Below are 17080 nucleotides of genomic sequence, written 5' to 3' on the forward strand. Positions count from 1 at the left end.
GAAAGAATATGAGGCAAGTGACAACAGTGAAGATGAACTACAAGGTGGTAAAACTCCTTTTCCTCTTATTTGTTTCCAGTATTTTAATTGCATGATTGTCTTCTATTTTCTTTGTATGCATGTATGTTGTGAATAAGCATAGCTTGATTGCTGAATTGTAACATGTGCTATGACATTATAACTACCATCTTGAGTTTTGTGAGTTCTAAGTAGTTAAGCATCATTAGCATAAACAAACAAGGTAATTAAAGAAGAAGTTAGCATGAGCTTATAAGTATTGGGAAGCTAGCATGACTAGTGTTGCTCAATTACATTTAAATTTGTTTAATTGAAGTTTTCATCTAGGACATTTTATGAAGCAAATGCAAATAAGGCAAGAAAAGAAAAAGGAAAGAATGAGAAAGCTGAAGGCTCTGAGTACCAATGACAATTCATTTGTCAAGTACTTGTGGTGTTTCTGTATCAAGCAAAAAGCTTGAAAACAAAACACTTAAAGTCAAGGCTAGGCTCAAGTGCAAAGCACTCCCTCAAAGCTCAAGGCTCTGAGCATCAATGATTATAGAGTAAAGAAAAGAAACAAATGAGTTAAAGGAGTCCTCTAATTAAATGCTTGTGGTGCTTATGTATCAAGCAGTAATACTTGAAAACAAAGCATTTAGAGTCGTAGCTTTCAACAAATGGTGCAAAGCACTCAAGAAGCTAAGCTGAGAAAAGAATGAAAAGCTTGTTTCAAGGAAGAAACATAAAGAAAAAGATTTCATAAAATGAGCTAGATAGAAGCATCAATCATTTGAATCTCTTTTGTGATTGTAGCATACATAAGAAACTAGCCAACCATGAACATAAAAATCGCTATTCTTCTCACCTTCGTTTGTCAAACTTTATTGCATGATTCTTGTTTGCTTGAGGACAAGCAAAGTTTAAGTTTGGTGTTGTGATGACTGGGCATCATGTCATGTTTTTCTATGCTTTTTCATATCAAAATTTAATTCATAATGTCCAATTATTAAGTATTTATTGTGCTTAAGTTGTATATTGCTTTAATCTTTTGATTTGATGAATTTTGTAGAAAATGATAGAAAAAGAAGCAAAAAGCACAAAACAAGCTCAAAAAAAGAGAAGCAGAAGTTTTGGGCGAGCCACTTGGTGCCTGGGCATGGCACGCCAAGCTTGAGTTCCAGAGGAGTGATTTTGATCCATTACTATGGGCGTGGCACGCCAAGCATTAGCGTGGCACGCCGACCAACGAAACAGAGAAGTGCTGCTTAACACAACACAATGGGCGTGTGGTGCGCGAAATTGTGAACTATACTTTTTCACAACTCTCATAATCCCTGGTAATGGCTCCAAAAACTTGGTGCGCTCAATACCATGGCATTACACAACTTCGCACAACTAACCAGCAAGTGCACTGGGTCGTCCAAGTAATAAACCTTACGTGAGTAAGGGTCGATCCCACGGAGATTGTTAGTATTGAAGCAAGCTATGGTCATCTTGTAAATCTTAGTCAGGCAAACTCAGATATATATGGTGATGAACGAAAATAATATAAAGATAAAGATAGTGATACTTATGTATATCATTGGTGTAAGAGCTTCAGACAAGTGTATGAAGATGCCTTCCCTTCCGTCTCTCTGCTTTCCTACAGCCTTCATCCAATCCTTTCTTACTCCTTTCCATGGCAAGCTCGTGTAGGGTCTCACTGTTGTCAGCAGCTACCTCCCATCCGCGCAGTGAAAGCTAATGCACACACTCTGTCACAGTGCTGCCAGTCACCGGTTTGGTTCCCTCCCCTACCGGAATAGAATAACTCTTTTGCGTCTGTCACTAACGCCCAGTAGGTTGCAGGTTTGAAGCACGTCACAGTCATTCAATCATTGAATCCTACTCAGAATACCACAGACAAGGTTAGACCTTCCGGATTCTCTTGAATGCCGCCATCAGTTCTTGCCTATACCACGAAGACTCTGATCTCACGGAATGGCTGGCTCGTTTGTCAGGCGAGCACTCGGTTGTCAGGCGATCAACCATGCATCATGCAATCAGAAATCCAAGAGATATTCACTAAGCCTCAGATGCTTGTAGAACAAGAATGGTTGTCAGTCACCTTGTTCATGGGTGAGAATGGTGATGGGCGTCAATCATCACCTTCATCATATTGAAGAACAAGTGATATCTTGGTAAAAGAACAAGTGGAATTGAATGGAAGAACAATAGTAATTGCATTAATACTCGAGGTACAGCAGAGCTCCACACCTTAATCTATGGTGTGTAGAAACTCCACCGTTGAAAATACATAAGAACAAGGTCTAGGCATGGCCGAATGGCCAGCCTCTCAAAGGTCTAAGAACTAGATGTCCAAAAGGCTCTCAAAGATTCCCAGATACAATAGTAAAAGGTCCTATATATAGAAAACTAGTAGCCTAGGGTGTACAGAGATGAGTAAATGACATAAAAATCCACTTCCGGGCCCACTTGGTATGTGCTTGGGCTGAGCAATGAAGCATTTTTCGTGTAGAGACTCCTCTTGGCGTTTAACTCCAGCTTTTATGCCAGTTTGGGCGTTTAACTCCCAATTAGGTGCCAGTTCCGGCGTTTAACGCTGGGATTCCTTGAGGTGACTTTGAACGCCGGTTTGGGCCATCAAATCTTGGGCAAAGTATGGACTATTATATATTGCTGGAAAGCCCAGGATTTCTACTTTCCAACGCCGTTGAGAGCGCGCCAATTGGGCTTCTGTAGCTCCAGAAAATCCGCTTCGAGTGCAGGGAGGTCAGAATCCAACAGCATCTGCAGTCCTTTTGAGTCTCTGGATCAGATTTTTGCTCAGGTCCCTCAATTTCAGCCAGAAAATACCTGAAATCACAGAAAAACACACAAACTCATAGTAAAGTCCAGAAAAGTGAATTTTAACTAAAAACTAATAAAAATATGCTAAAAACTAACTAGATCATATCAAAAACATACTAAAAACAATGCTAAAAAGTATACAAATCATCCGCTCATCACAACACCAAACTTAAATTGTTGCTTGTCCCCAAGCAACTTGAAAATCAAGTAAGATAAAAAGAAGAGAATATGCAATGAATTCCAAAAACATCTGTGAAGATCAGTATTAATTAGATGAGCGGGGCTTTTAACTTTTTGCCTCCGAACAGTTTTGGCATCTCAATCTATCCTTTGAAATTCAGAATGGTTGGCTTCTTTAGGAACTCAGAGTCCAGATAGTGTTATTGATTCTCCTAGTTAAGTATGATGATTCTTGAACACAGCTACTTTATTGAGTCTTGGCTGTGGCCCAAAGCACTCTGTCTTTCCAGTATTACCACCGGATACATACATGCCACAGACACATAATTGGGTGAACCTTTTCAGATTGTGACTTAGCTTTGCTAAAGTCCCCAATTAGAGGTGTCCAGGGTTCTTAAGCACACTCTTATTGCCTTGGATCACAACTTTATTTCTTTCTTTTTCTCCCTTTTTTTCTTTCCTTTTTTTCGTTTTTTTTTTTTTTTTTGCTTGCTTTCTCTTTTTTTTTTTTTGTATTCACTGCTTTTTCTTGCTTCAAGAATCATTTTATTGATTTTTCAGATCCTCAATAACATGTCTCCTTTTTCATCATTCTTTCAAGAGCCAACATTCATGAACCACAAATTCAAGATACATATGCACTGTTTAAGCATACATTCAGAGAACAAAAATATTGCCACCACATCAAAATAATTAAACTATTATAAAATTCAAAATTCATGCAATTCTTCCTTTTTCAATTAAGCACATTTTTATTCAAGACAGGTGATGGATTCATAGGACATTCATAACTTTAAGGCATAGACACTAAGACACTAATGATCATAAGACACAAGCATGGATAACATAAAGCACTAAAATTCGAAAAACAAAGGAATAAAGAACAAGGAAATCAAGGAATGGGTCCACCTCAGTGATGGCGGCTCTTCCTTGCTTTTGAAGGTCCTATGGAGTGCTTGAGCTCCTCAATGTCTCTTCCTTGCCTTTGTTGCTCCTCTCTCATGATTCTTTGTTCTTCTCTAATTTCATGGAGGAGAATGGAGTGTTCTTGGTGCTCCACCCTTAGTTGTCCCATATTGGAACTCAACTCTCCTAGGGAGGTGTTTACTTGCTCCCAATAGTTTTGTGGAGGAAAGTGCATCCCTTGAGGTATCTCAGGGATCTCATGATGAGAGGGGTTTCTTGTGTACTCCATCCTTTTCTTAGTGATGGGCTTGTCCTCATCAATGGTGATGTCTCCCTCTATGTCAACTCCCACTGAATAACAGAGGTGACAAATGAGATGAGGAAAGGCTAACCTTGCCAAAGTGGAGGTCTTGTCCGCCACCTTGTAGAGTTCTTGGGCTATAACCTCATGAACTTCTATTTCTTCTCCAATCATGATGCTATGGATCATGATGGCCCGGTCTATGGTAACTTCGGACCGGTTGCTAGTGGGAATGATTGAGCGTTGTATGAACTCTAACCATCCTCTAGCCACGGGTTTGAGGTCATGCCTTCTCAATTGGACCGGCTTTCCTCTTGAATCTTGCTTCCATTGTGCGCCCTCTTCACATATGGTTGTGAGGACTTGGTCCAACCTTTGATCAAAGTTGACCCTTCTTGCGTAAGGATGTTCATCTCCTTGCATCATAGGCAAGTTGAACGCCACCCTCACACTCTCCGGACTAAAATCCAAGTATTTCCCCCGAACCATAGTGAGATAATTCTTTGGATTCGGGTTCCAACTTTGGTCATGGTTCTTGGTGATCCATGCATTGGCATAGAACTCTTGAACCATCAAGATTCCGACTTGTTGAATGGGGTTGGTAAGTACTTCCCAACCTTTTCTTCGGATCTCATGGCGGATCTCCGGATATTCACCCTTTTTGAGTGAAAAGGGGACTTCGGGGATCACCTTCTTTAATGCCACAACTTCATAGAAGTGATCTTGATGCACCCTTGAGAGGAATCTATCCATCTCCCATGACTCGGAGGTGGAAGCCTTTGCCTTCCCTTTCCTCTTTTTAGAGGTTTCTCCGGCCTTGGATGCCATAAATGGTTATGAAAAAGCAACGCTTTTACCACACCAAACTTAAAATGTTTGCTCGTCCTCGAGCAAAAGAAGAAAGAAGAGAGTAGAAGAAGAAGAAATGGAGGAAGAGGGAGATGGTAGTGTGTTCGGCCAAGAAGGGTAAGAAAGGGTGTTTAGGTTGTGTGAAAATGAAGGGGTAAAGAGGGGTTTATATAGGAAAGAGGGGGATGATGGTTCGGCCATTTGGGGTTGGGTTTGGGAGGGAAAGTGGTTTGAATTTGAAGGGTGAGGTTGGTGGGGATTTATGAAGGATGGATGTGAGTGGTGAAGAGAAAGATGGGATTTGATAGGTGAGGGGTTTTTGGGGAAGAGGTGTTTGAGGTGATTGGTGAATGGGGGAAGAAGAGAGAGAGTGATGGTAGGGTCCTGTGGGGTCCACAGATCCTGTAGTGTCAAGGAAAAGGCATCCTTGCACCAAATGGCATCAAAATCCACGTTTTGAGCCTTTTCTGGCGTTAAACGCCGGGCTGGTGCCCATTCCTGGCGTTTAACGCCAGGTTTTTACCCTTTACTGGCGTTTAACGCCAGTCTGGTGCCCCTTTCTGGCGTTAAACGCCCAGAAAGGTGCCAGACTGGGCGTTAAACGCCCAACTGCTAGGCTGACTGGCGTTTAAACGCCAGCAGCATCTTCCTCCAGGGTGTGCTGTTTTTCTTCCTGTTTTTCATTCTGTTTTTGCTTTTTTTCATTGTTTTTGTGACTTCTTATGATCATCAACCTACAAAAAAGATAAAATAACAAAAGGAAATAATTAATTATAAAACATTGGGTTGCCTCCCAACAAGCGCTTCTTTAATGTCATTAGCTTGACAGAGGACTCTCATGGAGCCTCAGAAATGCTCAGAACCGTGTTGGAACCTCCCAACACCAAACTTAGAGTTTGAATGTGGGGGTTCAACACCAAACTTAGAGTTTGGTTGTGGCCTCCCAACTCCAAACTTAGAGTTTGACTGTGGGGGCTCTGCTTGGCTCTGTTTTGAGAGAAGCTTTTCATGCTTCTTCTCCATGATGACAGAGGGATATCCTTGGGCCTTAAACACCAAGGATTCATCATTCACTTGAATGATCAACTCCTCTATCAACATCAATCACAGTCTTTGCTGTGGCTAGGAAGGGTCTGCCAAGGATGATGGATTCATCCATGCACTTCCCAGTCTCTAGGACTATGAAATCAGTAGGAATGTAATGGTCTTCAACCTCAACCAGAACATCCTCTACAAGTCCATAGGCTTGTTTTCTTGAATTGTCTGCCATCTCTAATGAGATTCTTGCAGCTTGCACCTCAAGGATCCCTAATTTCTCCATTACAGAGAGGGGCATGAGGTTTACACTTGACCCTAAGTCACACAAGGCCTTCTTGAAGGTCATGGTGCCTATGGTACAAGGTATAGAAAACTTCCCAGGATCTTGCCTCTTTAGAGGCAGTTTCTGCCTAGACAAGTCATCCAGTTCTTTTGTGAGCAAAGGTGGTTCATCCTCCCAAGTCTCATTTCCAAATAACTTGTTATTTAGCTTCATGATTGCTCCAAGGTATTTAGCAACTTGCTCTTCAGTGACATACTCATCCTCTTCAGAGGAAGAATACTCATCAGAGCTCATGAATGGCAGAAGTAAGTCCAATGGAATCTCTATGGTCTCATTTTGAACCTCAGATTCCCATTGTTCCTCATTGAGGAACTCAGAGGAGATTGGTACACGCCTACTGAGGTCTTCCTCAGTGGCGTCCTCCTCCTCTCTTTCCTCCCCATATTCGGCCATGTCTATGGCCTTGCACTCTCCTTTTGGATTTTCTTCAGTGTTACTTGGGAGGGTGCTTGGAGGGAGTTCAGTAATTTTCTTGCTCAGCTGACCCACTTGTCCTTCCAAATTCCTAATGGAGGATCTAGTTTCAGTCATGAAACTTTGAGTGGTTTTGATTAGATCAGAGACCATGGTTGCTAAGTCAGAGGTATTCTGCTTAGAGCTCTCTGTCTGTTGCTGAGAAGATGATGGAAAAGGTTTACCATTGTTAAACCTGTTTCTTCCACCATTATTATTGAAACCTTGCTGAGGTCTCTCTTGATTCTTCCATGAGAGATTTGGGTGATTTCTCCATGAAGAATTATAGGTGTTTCCATAGGGTTCTCCTAGGTAATTCACCTCTTCCATGGAAGGGTTCTCAGGATCATAAGCTTCTTCCTCAGATGAAGCATCCTTAGTACTGTTTGGTGCATTTTGCATTCCAGACAGACTTTGAGAAATCAAATTGACTTGTTGAGTCAATATTTTGTTCTGAGCCAATATGGCATTCAGAGTGTCAATCTCAAGAACTCCTTTCTTCTGACTAGTCCCATTGTTCACAGGATTTCTTTCAGAAGTGTACATGAATTGGTTATTTGCAACCATTTCAATCAATTCTTGAGCTTCTGCAGGCGTCTTCTTCAAATGAAGAGATCCTCCTGCAGAGTTATCCAAAGACATCTTGGATAGTTCAGAGAGACCATCATAGAAAATGCCTATGATGCTCCATTCAGAAAGCATATCTTTGAGGACATCTTCTGATTAATTGCTTGTATCTTTCCCAAGCTTCATAGAGGGATTCTCCATCCTTCTGTCTGAAGGTTTGGACTTCCACTCTAAGCTTACTCCATCTTTGTGGTGGAAAGAACTTTGCCAAGAAGGCATTGACTAGCTTTTCCCAAGAGTCCAGGCTTTCTTTAGGTTGAGAATCCAACCATATTCTAGCTCTGTCTCTTACAGCAAAAGGGAATAGCATCAGTCTATAGACCTCAGGGTTAACCCCATTAGTCTTGACTGTGTCACAGATTTGCAAGAATTCAGCTAAGAACTGATGAGGATCTTCCATTGGAAGTCCATGGAACTTGCAATTCTGTTGCATTAGAGAAACTAATTGAGGCTTAAGCTCAAAGTTGTTTGCTCCAATGGCAGGGATAGAGATGCTTCTCCCATAGAAATCAGGAGTAGGTGCAGTAAAGTCACCAAGCACCTTCCTTGCATTGTTGGCATTGTTGTTGTTTTCGGCTGCCATGTGTTCTTCTTCCTTGAAGAATTCGGTCAGGTCCTTTAAAGAGAGTTGTGCCTTGGCTTCTCTTAGCTTTCGCTTCAAGGTTCTCTCAGGTTCAGGGTCAGCTTCAACAAGAATGCCTTTGTCTCTGCTCCTGCTCATATGAAAGAGAAGAGAAAAAGAAAGTGTGGAATCCTCTATGTCACAGTATAGAGATTCCTTGAAATGTCAGAGGAAAAGAGAAATAGAAAGAAGAAGGAGAAGAAGAATTCGAACTTTAGTTAGATAAGGTTCGAATTGTGCATTTAGAAGGAGTGGTACTCCATAAATAGAAGGATGTGGGAAGGAGGGAAGAGAATTTCGAAAATTCAATTAAAAGATTTGAAAACATTTTGAAAATTTGATTGATAATTTTCGAGAATTCAAAGTGAAAAAGGAAATCAAGTGATTTTTGAAAAAGATTTTGAAATTAGAAATTAAAAAGATTTGATTGAAAACTATTTTTAAAAAGATGTGGTTAAAAAGATTTACTTGAGAAGTTATGGTTTTAAAAAGATGTGATTGAGAAGATATGATTTGAAAACAATTTTAAAAGATATGATTTGAAAACACTTTGAAAAGATATGATCTTAAAAATTAATGACTTGCCTAACAAGAAAAGATATGATTGAAACATTTAAACCTTTCTCAACAGAAAAGGTAACAATCTTGTGATGTTCAATCAAATCATTAATTGTTAGTAAGTATCTTTTAAAAAGGAAAGAAATTGATTTTGAAAACATTTGATTGAAAAGATATGATAAAAAAGATTTGATTTTGAAAAACTTTGAAAACTTGAAAAAAAAATTGATTTTGAAAACAAAATCTTCCCCCTGGCACCATCCTGGCGTTAAACGCCCAGAATGGTATACATTCTGGCGTTTAACGCCCAAAATGCACCCTTTTTGGGCGTTAAACGCCCAACCAGGTACCCTGGCTGGCGTTTAAACGCCAGTCTGCCTTCTTCACTGGGCATTTTTGAATGCTCAGCTTTTTCTGTATAATTCCTCTGCTGTATGTTCTGAATCTTCAATTCTTTGTATCATTGACTTGAAAAGACACAAATTAAAAATATTTTTGGATTTTTAATAATCAAAATGCAAAAAGAATCAATTAACAATGCATGCAAGACACCAAACTTAGCAGTTTGTATACTACTGACACTAATAATATGAGAATGCATATGAGACACACAAAATACTTCAAGTCAATAGAATTCAAAGATCAAAACAAAGAAATATATGCATGGATTCGAAAAATATAACAAAAAACATGCATTTGACACCAAACTTAAGATGAGACTCTAGACTCAGACAAGAAATATTTTTTTGGATTTTTATGGTTTTGTAAAATTTTTTTGGGTTTTTTCGAAAATTAAGTGGAAAAAGGTATCAAAATTCTTAATGAGAATTCCAGGAATCAGTGCAATGCTAGTCTAAGACTTCGGTCCAGGAATTAGACATGGCTTCACAGCCAGCCAAGCTTTCAAAGAAAGCTTCGGTCCAAAACACTAGACATGACCAAAGGTCAGCCAAATCTTAGCAGATCACTGCTCCAAGAGCAAAATTGATGAGAATCAACCAAGCTCTTGTGGTGATGAGTTGAAACCTCGGTCCAATTAGATTAGACATGGCTTCTCAGCCAGCCAGATTTCAACAAATCATCATGAAACTCTAGAATTCATCTTCAAGAATTTCGAAAAAAAAATAATACCTAATCTAAGCAACAAGATGAACCGTCAGTTGTCCAGCCTAAACAATCCCGGGCAATAACACCAAAACTTGATGTTGTTGCCGGATCTTGGCACTGATGTTACCAAAAGCTTGCTCAAAACTTGAACAATCCCCGGCAACGGCGCCAAAAACTTGGTGCGCGAAATTGTGAACTATACTTTTTCACAACTCTCATAATCCCTGGTAATGGCTCCAAAAACTTGGTGCGCTCAATACCATGGCATTACACAACTTCGCACAACTAACCAGCAAGTGCACTGGGTCGTCCAAGTAATAAACCTTACGTGAGTAAGGGTCGATCCCACGGAGATTGTTAGTATTGAAGCAAGCTATGGTCATCTTGTAAATCTTAGTCAGGCAAACTCAGATATATATGGTGATGAACGAAAATAATATAAAGATAAAGATAGTGATACTTATGTATATCATTGGTGTAAGAGCTTCAGACAAGTGTATGAAGATGCCTTCCCTTCCGTCTCTCTGCTTTCCTACAGCCTTCATCCAATCCTTTCTTACTCCTTTCCATGGCAAGCTCGTGTAGGGTCTCACTGTTGTCAGCAGCTACCTCCATCCGCGCAGTGAAAGCTAATGCACACACTCTGTCACAGTGCTGCCAGTCACCGGTTTGGTTCCCTCCCCTACGGAATAGAATAACTCTTTTGCGTCTGTCACTAACGCCCAGTAGGTTGCAGGTTTGAAGCACGTCACAGTCATTCAATCATTGAATCCTACTCAGAATACCACAGACAAGGTTAGACCTTCCGGATTCTCTTGAATGCCGCCATCAGTTCTTGCCTATACCACGAAGACTCTGATCTCACGGAATGGCTGGCTCGTTTGTCAGGCGAGCACTCGGTTGTCAGGCGATCAACCATGCATCATGCAATCAGAAATCCAAGAGATATTCACTAAGCCTCAGATGCTTGTAGAACAAGAATGGTTGTCAGTCACCTTGTTCATGGGTGAGAATGGTGATGGGCGTCAATCATCACCTTCATCATATTGAAGAACAAGTGATATCTTGGTAAAAGAACAAGTGGAATTGAATGGAAGAACAATAGTAATTGCAATAATACTCGAGGTACAGCAGAGCTCCACACCTTAATCTATGGTGTGTAGAAACTCCACTGTTGAAAATACATAAGAACAAGGTCTAGGCATGGCCGAATGGCCAGCCTCTCAAAGGTCTAAGAACTAGATGTCCAAAAGGCTCTCAAAGATTCCCAGATACAATAGTAAAAGGTCCTATATATAGAAAACTAGTAGCCTAGGGTGTACAGAGATGAGTAAATGACATAAAAATCCACTTCCGGGCCCACTTGGTGTGTGCTTGGGCTGAGCAATGAAGCATTTTTCGTGTAGAGACTCCTCTTGGCGTTTAACTCCAGCTTTTATGCCAGTTTGGGCGTTTAACTCCCAATTAGGTGCCAGTTCCGGCGTTTAACGCTGGGATTCCTTGAGGTGACTTTGAACGCCGGTTTGGGCCATCAAATCTTGGGCAAAGTATGGACTATTATATATGCTGGAAAGCCCAGGATGTCTACTTTCCAACGCCGTGAGAGCGCGCCAATTGGGCTTTGTAGCTCCAGAAAATCCGCTTCGAGTGCAGGGAGGTCAGAATCCAACAGCATCTGCAGTCCTTTGAGTCTCTGGATCAGATTTTTGCTCAGGTCCTCAATTTCAGCCAGAAAATACCTGAAATCCAGTCCAGAAAGTGAATTTTAACTAAAAACTAATAAAAATATGCTAAAAACTAACTAGATCATATCAAAAACATACTAAAAATAATGCCAAAAAGTATACAAATCATCCGCTCATCAGCGTGCCACTTGGAGCTCTGGGCATGGCACGTGGTGGACGAAATTGTGATTCCTTTGTTATTGTATTTTGTAAAATTCATTGCTTTTTCAACTATGTGTGGACACAACTCCGTTCAACTTAACCAGCAAGTGTACTGGGTCATCCAAGTAATACCTTACGTGAGTAAAGGTCGATCCCACAGAGATTGTTGGTATGAAGCAAGCTATGGTCACCTTGTAAATCTCAGTTAGGCAGATTAAATGGTTATGGGTTTCGAAAATTAATAATAAATAGAAAATAAAAAGGGATAGAAATACTTATGTAAATCAATAGTGGGAATTTCAGATAGCCGTGTGGAGATGCTAGAATCCTTTCGAATCTCTACTTTCTTATTGCTTTCATCCAATCCTTCTTACTCCTTTCCATGGCAAGTTGTATGTAGGGAATCACCATCATCAATGGCTACTTTTAATCCTCTCGGGAAAATGGTCCTATGCGCTGTCACTGCACGGCTAATCGTATGAAGGCATCACCCTTGTTGATAGCTACATCCCATCCTCTCAGTGAAAATGGTCCAAATGCTCTGTCACAGCACGGCTAATCATCTGTCGGTTCTCAATCAGGTTGGAGTAGAATCCCTTGATTCTTTTGCGTTTGTCATCACACCCAGCCTTCAGGAGTTTGAAGCTCGTCACAGTCATTCAATACCGGAATCCTACTCGGAATACCACAGAAAAGGTTAGACTTTCCAGATTCCCGGGATCCTACTCGGAATACTGGTGCGCGAAATTGTGATCACTACATAACTTTGCACAACTAACCAGCAAGTGCACTGGGTCGTCCAAGTAATACCTTACGTGAGTAAGGGTCGATCCCACGGAGATTGTCGGCTTGAAGCAAGCTATGGTTATCTTGTAAATCTTAGTCAGGATATCAGAAATTATCAGGATTGATTGTGAAAAGCAAAAGAACATGAAATAAGTACTTGTTTTGCAGTGATGGAGAATAGGTTGAGGCTTTGGAGATGCTCGGCCTTCTGAATCTCTGCCTTCCTACTGTCTTCTTCATCAAACACGCAAGGCTCCTTCCATGGCAAGCTGTATGTAGGGTTTCACCGTTGTCAATGGCTACCTCCCATCCTCTCAGTGGAAATGTTCAACGCACCCTGTCACGGCACGGCTATCCATCTGTCGGTTCTCAATCAGGCCGGAATAGAATCCAGTGATTCTTTTGCGTCTGTCACTAACGCCCCGCCTTCAGAAGTTTGAAGCTCGTCACAGTCATTCAATCATTGAATCCTACTCAGAATACCACAGACAAGGTTTAGACCTTCCGGATTCTCTTGAATGCCGCCATCAGTTCTAGCTTATACCACGAAGATTTCGGTTAAAGAATCCAAGAGATATCTACTTCATCTAAGGTAGAACGGAGGTGGTTGTCAGGCACACGTTCATAGTTGAGAATGATGATGAGTGTCACGGATCATCACATTCATCCGGGTTAAGAACAAGTAATATCTTAGAATGGAAGCAAGCATGATTGAATGAGAAACAGTAGTAATTGCATTAATCCATCAAGACACAGCAGAGCTCCTCACCCCCAACCATGGGGTTTAGAGACTCATGCCGTGGAATGTACACAAAGAAACGTGTAAAGTGTCATGAGGTCCAGATACAATGTCAAAAGATCCTATTAATAGTGAACTAGTAACCTAAGGTTTACAGAAATGAGTAAATGACAGAAAAATCCACTTCCGGGCCCACTTGGTGTGTGCTTGGGCTGAGCATTGAAGCTTTCATGTGTAGAGACCTTTTCTGGAGTTAAACGCCAGCTTTCATGCCAGTTTGGGCGTTTAACTCCAATTTTTATGCCAGTTCCAGCGTTAAACGCTGGGATTTCTGAGGCTGATTTGCAACGCCGGTTTGGGCCATCAAATATCGGGCAAAGTATGGACTATTATACATTTCTGGAAAGCCCAGGATGTCTACTTTCCAACGCCGTTGAGAGCGTGCCAATTGGGCTTCTGTAGCTCCAGAAAATCCACTTCGAGTGCAGGGAGGTCAGTATCCAACAGCATCTGCAGTCCTTTTCAGCCTCTAAATCAGATTTTTGCTCAGATCCCTCAATTTCAGCCAGAAAATACCTGAAATCACAGAAAAACACACAAACTCATAGTAAAGTCCAGAAAAGTGAATTTTAACTAAAAACTAATAAAAATATACTAAAAACTAACTAGATCATATTAAAAACATACTAAAAACAATGCCAAAAAGCGTATAAATTATCCGCTCATCACAACACCAAACTTAAATTGTTGCTTGTCCCCAAGCAACTGAAAATCAAAATAGAATAAAAAGAAGAGAATATACTATAGACTCCAAAATATCAAAGAAACATAGTTCCAATTAGATGAGCGGGACCAGTAGCTTTTTGCTTCCGAACAGTTTTGGCATCTCACTTTATCCTCTGAAGTTCAGAATGATTGGCATCTTTAGAAACTCAGAACTCAGATAGTGTTATTGATTCTCCTAGTTAAGTATAATGATTCTTGAACATAGCTAGTGTATGAGTCTTGGCTGTGGCCCAAAGCACTCTGTCTTCCAGTATTACCACCGGATACATACATGCCACAGACACATAATTGGGTGAACCTTTTCAGATTGTGACTCAGCTTTGCTAGAGTCCCCAATTAGAGGTGTCCAGGGTTCTTAAGCACACTCTTTTTGCCTTGGTTCACCACTTTATTTCTTTCTTTTTCTTTCCTTTTCTTTTTCTTCTCCTCTTTTTTTCTTTTTTTTTCGAAAAATATATATATATATATATTTTTTTTCTTTTTCTTGCTTCAAGAATCAATTTTGATGATTTTTCAGATCCTCAATAACAGTTCCCCTTTTTCCTCATTCTTTCAAGAGCCAACAAATTTAACATTCTCAAAACAATAAGTTCAAAAGACATATGCACTGTTCAAGCATTCATTCGGAAAGACAAAAATTATTGTCACCACATCAAACTAATTCAACTAGTTTCAAGGATAAATTTGAAATCCTGTACTTCTTGTTCTTTTGTGATTAAAGCATTTTTCATTTAAGAAAGGTGATGGATTCATAGGACATTCATAGCTTTAAGGCATAAACTTTAAATTTTATTAATTATGAATTAAGAATAAGACTCAAAAATAGATATAAAATGAAACTAAAAATAGAAAAAAATAGAAAACAAAAATTTAAACTAGGCTCCTAATGATAGAGGTTTTCACAGAGTTAGGACTCAACAACCTTGATTTTGAGAAGTGGATGCTCCCTCAGCTTGAGAGGAGAGCTTTTGGCGTTTCCACTCTTGGAGTTCACGCCCCTGCTTCTCTTGTTCCTTCAGCAATTTGCAAAGCATGCAGTTCTGATTCTGCTGTTCTTCCTTAAGTTGCTCCATAGTCTCTTGCAACTTGTTGATAGATGCTTCTAGGCTGGCCCAGTAGCCAATTTCAGGGAATTCAGGGAGGAACTCCTGCGCCCTCCTCTTGATAGAGTTGTCTTGCATTTGTCCTTCCATTGACTTCTTGGTGATTGGATGTTCAATGGGTATGAACTCATCTACTCCCATCTTTACCCCAGCCTCTTTACAGAGCAAGGAGATCAAGCTTGGGTAAGCCAATTTGGCTTCAGTGGAATTCTTATTTGCAATTGTGTAGATCTCACAAGCAATCACATGATGAACCTCCACTTCTTTTCCAATCATGATGCAATGAATCATCACTGCTCTCTTGATGGTGACCTCAGAACGATTGCTAGTGGGCAGTATGGAACGCCCAATGAAGTCTAGCCAACCTCTTGCAATTGGTTTGAGGTCTCCCCTCTTGAGTTGGTTTGGGACACCCTTTGAATTGGTTATCCACTTAGTTCTAGGGAGGCATATGTCCTCTAGAACTTGATCCAGTCATTCTCTGCTTATCTGTTAGCCACAGATTTGAGTAGAATTCCTGAACCATATTCCTTCCAACCTTTATCTCAGGATTGGTTAGAACTTCCCATCCTCTGTTTCGAATTTGCTCTTGGATCCCCGGATATTCATCTTCTTTCAGATCAAATTTAACTTCCGGGATCACTGACCTCAGACCCATTATTTTGTGATAATGGTCTTCATGTTCTTTAGTTAAGAACTTCTCTTGATTCCAAAGATTCTTTGGATTATTCTCTTTCTTTCCTCTTAAATTGGTTTGTTTTCCCTTAGGAGCCATGATCTTGATGAATCTTGGCTTAGTGATCACGGAAAAGCACACCAAACTTAGAGGTTTGCTTGTCCTCAAGCAAAAGAAAGGAAAGAAGAGAGAGAGGAGAAGAGCAAATTCGAATGGTGTGGGTGAATGAGGAGGCCGAACTTGTTTTTATAAGGGGGGAAGGAGATTTCGAAAAATTGAGAAGAGATTTGAGAAGATATGGAGAGAATTTGAGAAAAGGGTGAGTTTTTGAATAAGATATGGGGTTGATTTGAGATAGATTTGAAGAATGGTTTTGATTTTTTGAAGATTTGAAAGTGGATGATGAAAGGTTGAAGTGTATTTATGTAGAAGGGTATGGGTAAGAAAAGGAAAGTTTGAAAAAAAATTTGATTGGAAAACAAAATCTGGGTCCCCCACCTTTCTGGCGTTAAACGCCCAGAATGGCACTCATTCTGGCGTTTAACGCTCATTTGTTGCCCCTTTTGGGCGTTTAACGCCCAGCCAGGTGCCCTGGCTGGCGTTAAACGCCAGAATCTCCTTTGTCACTGGGCATTTTTCTAAACGCCCAGGATGCTGCACACCTGGCGTTAAACGCCCAAAATGGCATCTTCACTGGCGTTAAACGCCCAGAATGGTGCCCATTCTGGCGTTTAACGCCCAAAATGCCCCTTACTGGCGTTTTTTCGCCAGTAAGTTCTTTTTGTCTGCTTTTTGCGCTGAATCCTTCTGTAACTATGTGAATTCCTTCATTTTTGATACTTGCCTCTGTAAAAACAAAACATATGACCTACTAATGACTGGGTTGCCTCCCAGCAAGCGCTTCTTTACTGTCTTTAGCTGGACCTTTACTGAGAATCACTCAAGTCTCAGTTTTGAGCATTCCTACTCAAAATTGCCTTCAAGATAATGCTTGATTCTTTGTCCATTAACAATGAACTTTTTGTCAGAATCAATATCCTGAAGCTCAACATATCCATATGGTGACACTCCTGTAATCACATACGGACCCCTCCACCGGGATTTAAGTTTTCCTGGAAACAATTTGAGCCTAGAGTTGAAGAGCATAACTTTTTGTCCTGGCTCAAAGACTCTGGTTGACAACTTCTTGTCATGCCATTTCTTTGCCTTTTCCTTATAAATTTTTGCATTTTCAAAGGCATTGAGTCTGAACTCTTCTAGCTCATTCAGC

General features: G+C 40.5%; 1 protein-coding gene and 1 non-coding gene across 2 annotated transcripts in view; both read left to right on the plus strand.

The window, feature by feature from the left end:
- The window catches only part of LOC130949402 (pentatricopeptide repeat-containing protein At5g50990-like), a 44303-nt gene that overhangs the window by 14782 nt on the left and 12441 nt on the right, over positions 1-17080 (plus strand). The gene's annotated exons all lie outside the window — the stretch shown is intronic.
- LOC130952961 (small nucleolar RNA R71) lies at positions 7617-7725 on the plus strand. The gene has a single exon (XR_009075135.1). It is a non-coding gene; the product is annotated as a small nucleolar RNA R71 (small nucleolar RNA).

The sequence above is a fragment of the Arachis stenosperma genome, chromosome 9 (assembly GCF_014773155.1).
Source record: "Arachis stenosperma cultivar V10309 chromosome 9, arast.V10309.gnm1.PFL2, whole genome shotgun sequence".
Classification (NCBI taxonomy): Eukaryota; Viridiplantae; Streptophyta; class Magnoliopsida; order Fabales; family Fabaceae; genus Arachis; species Arachis stenosperma.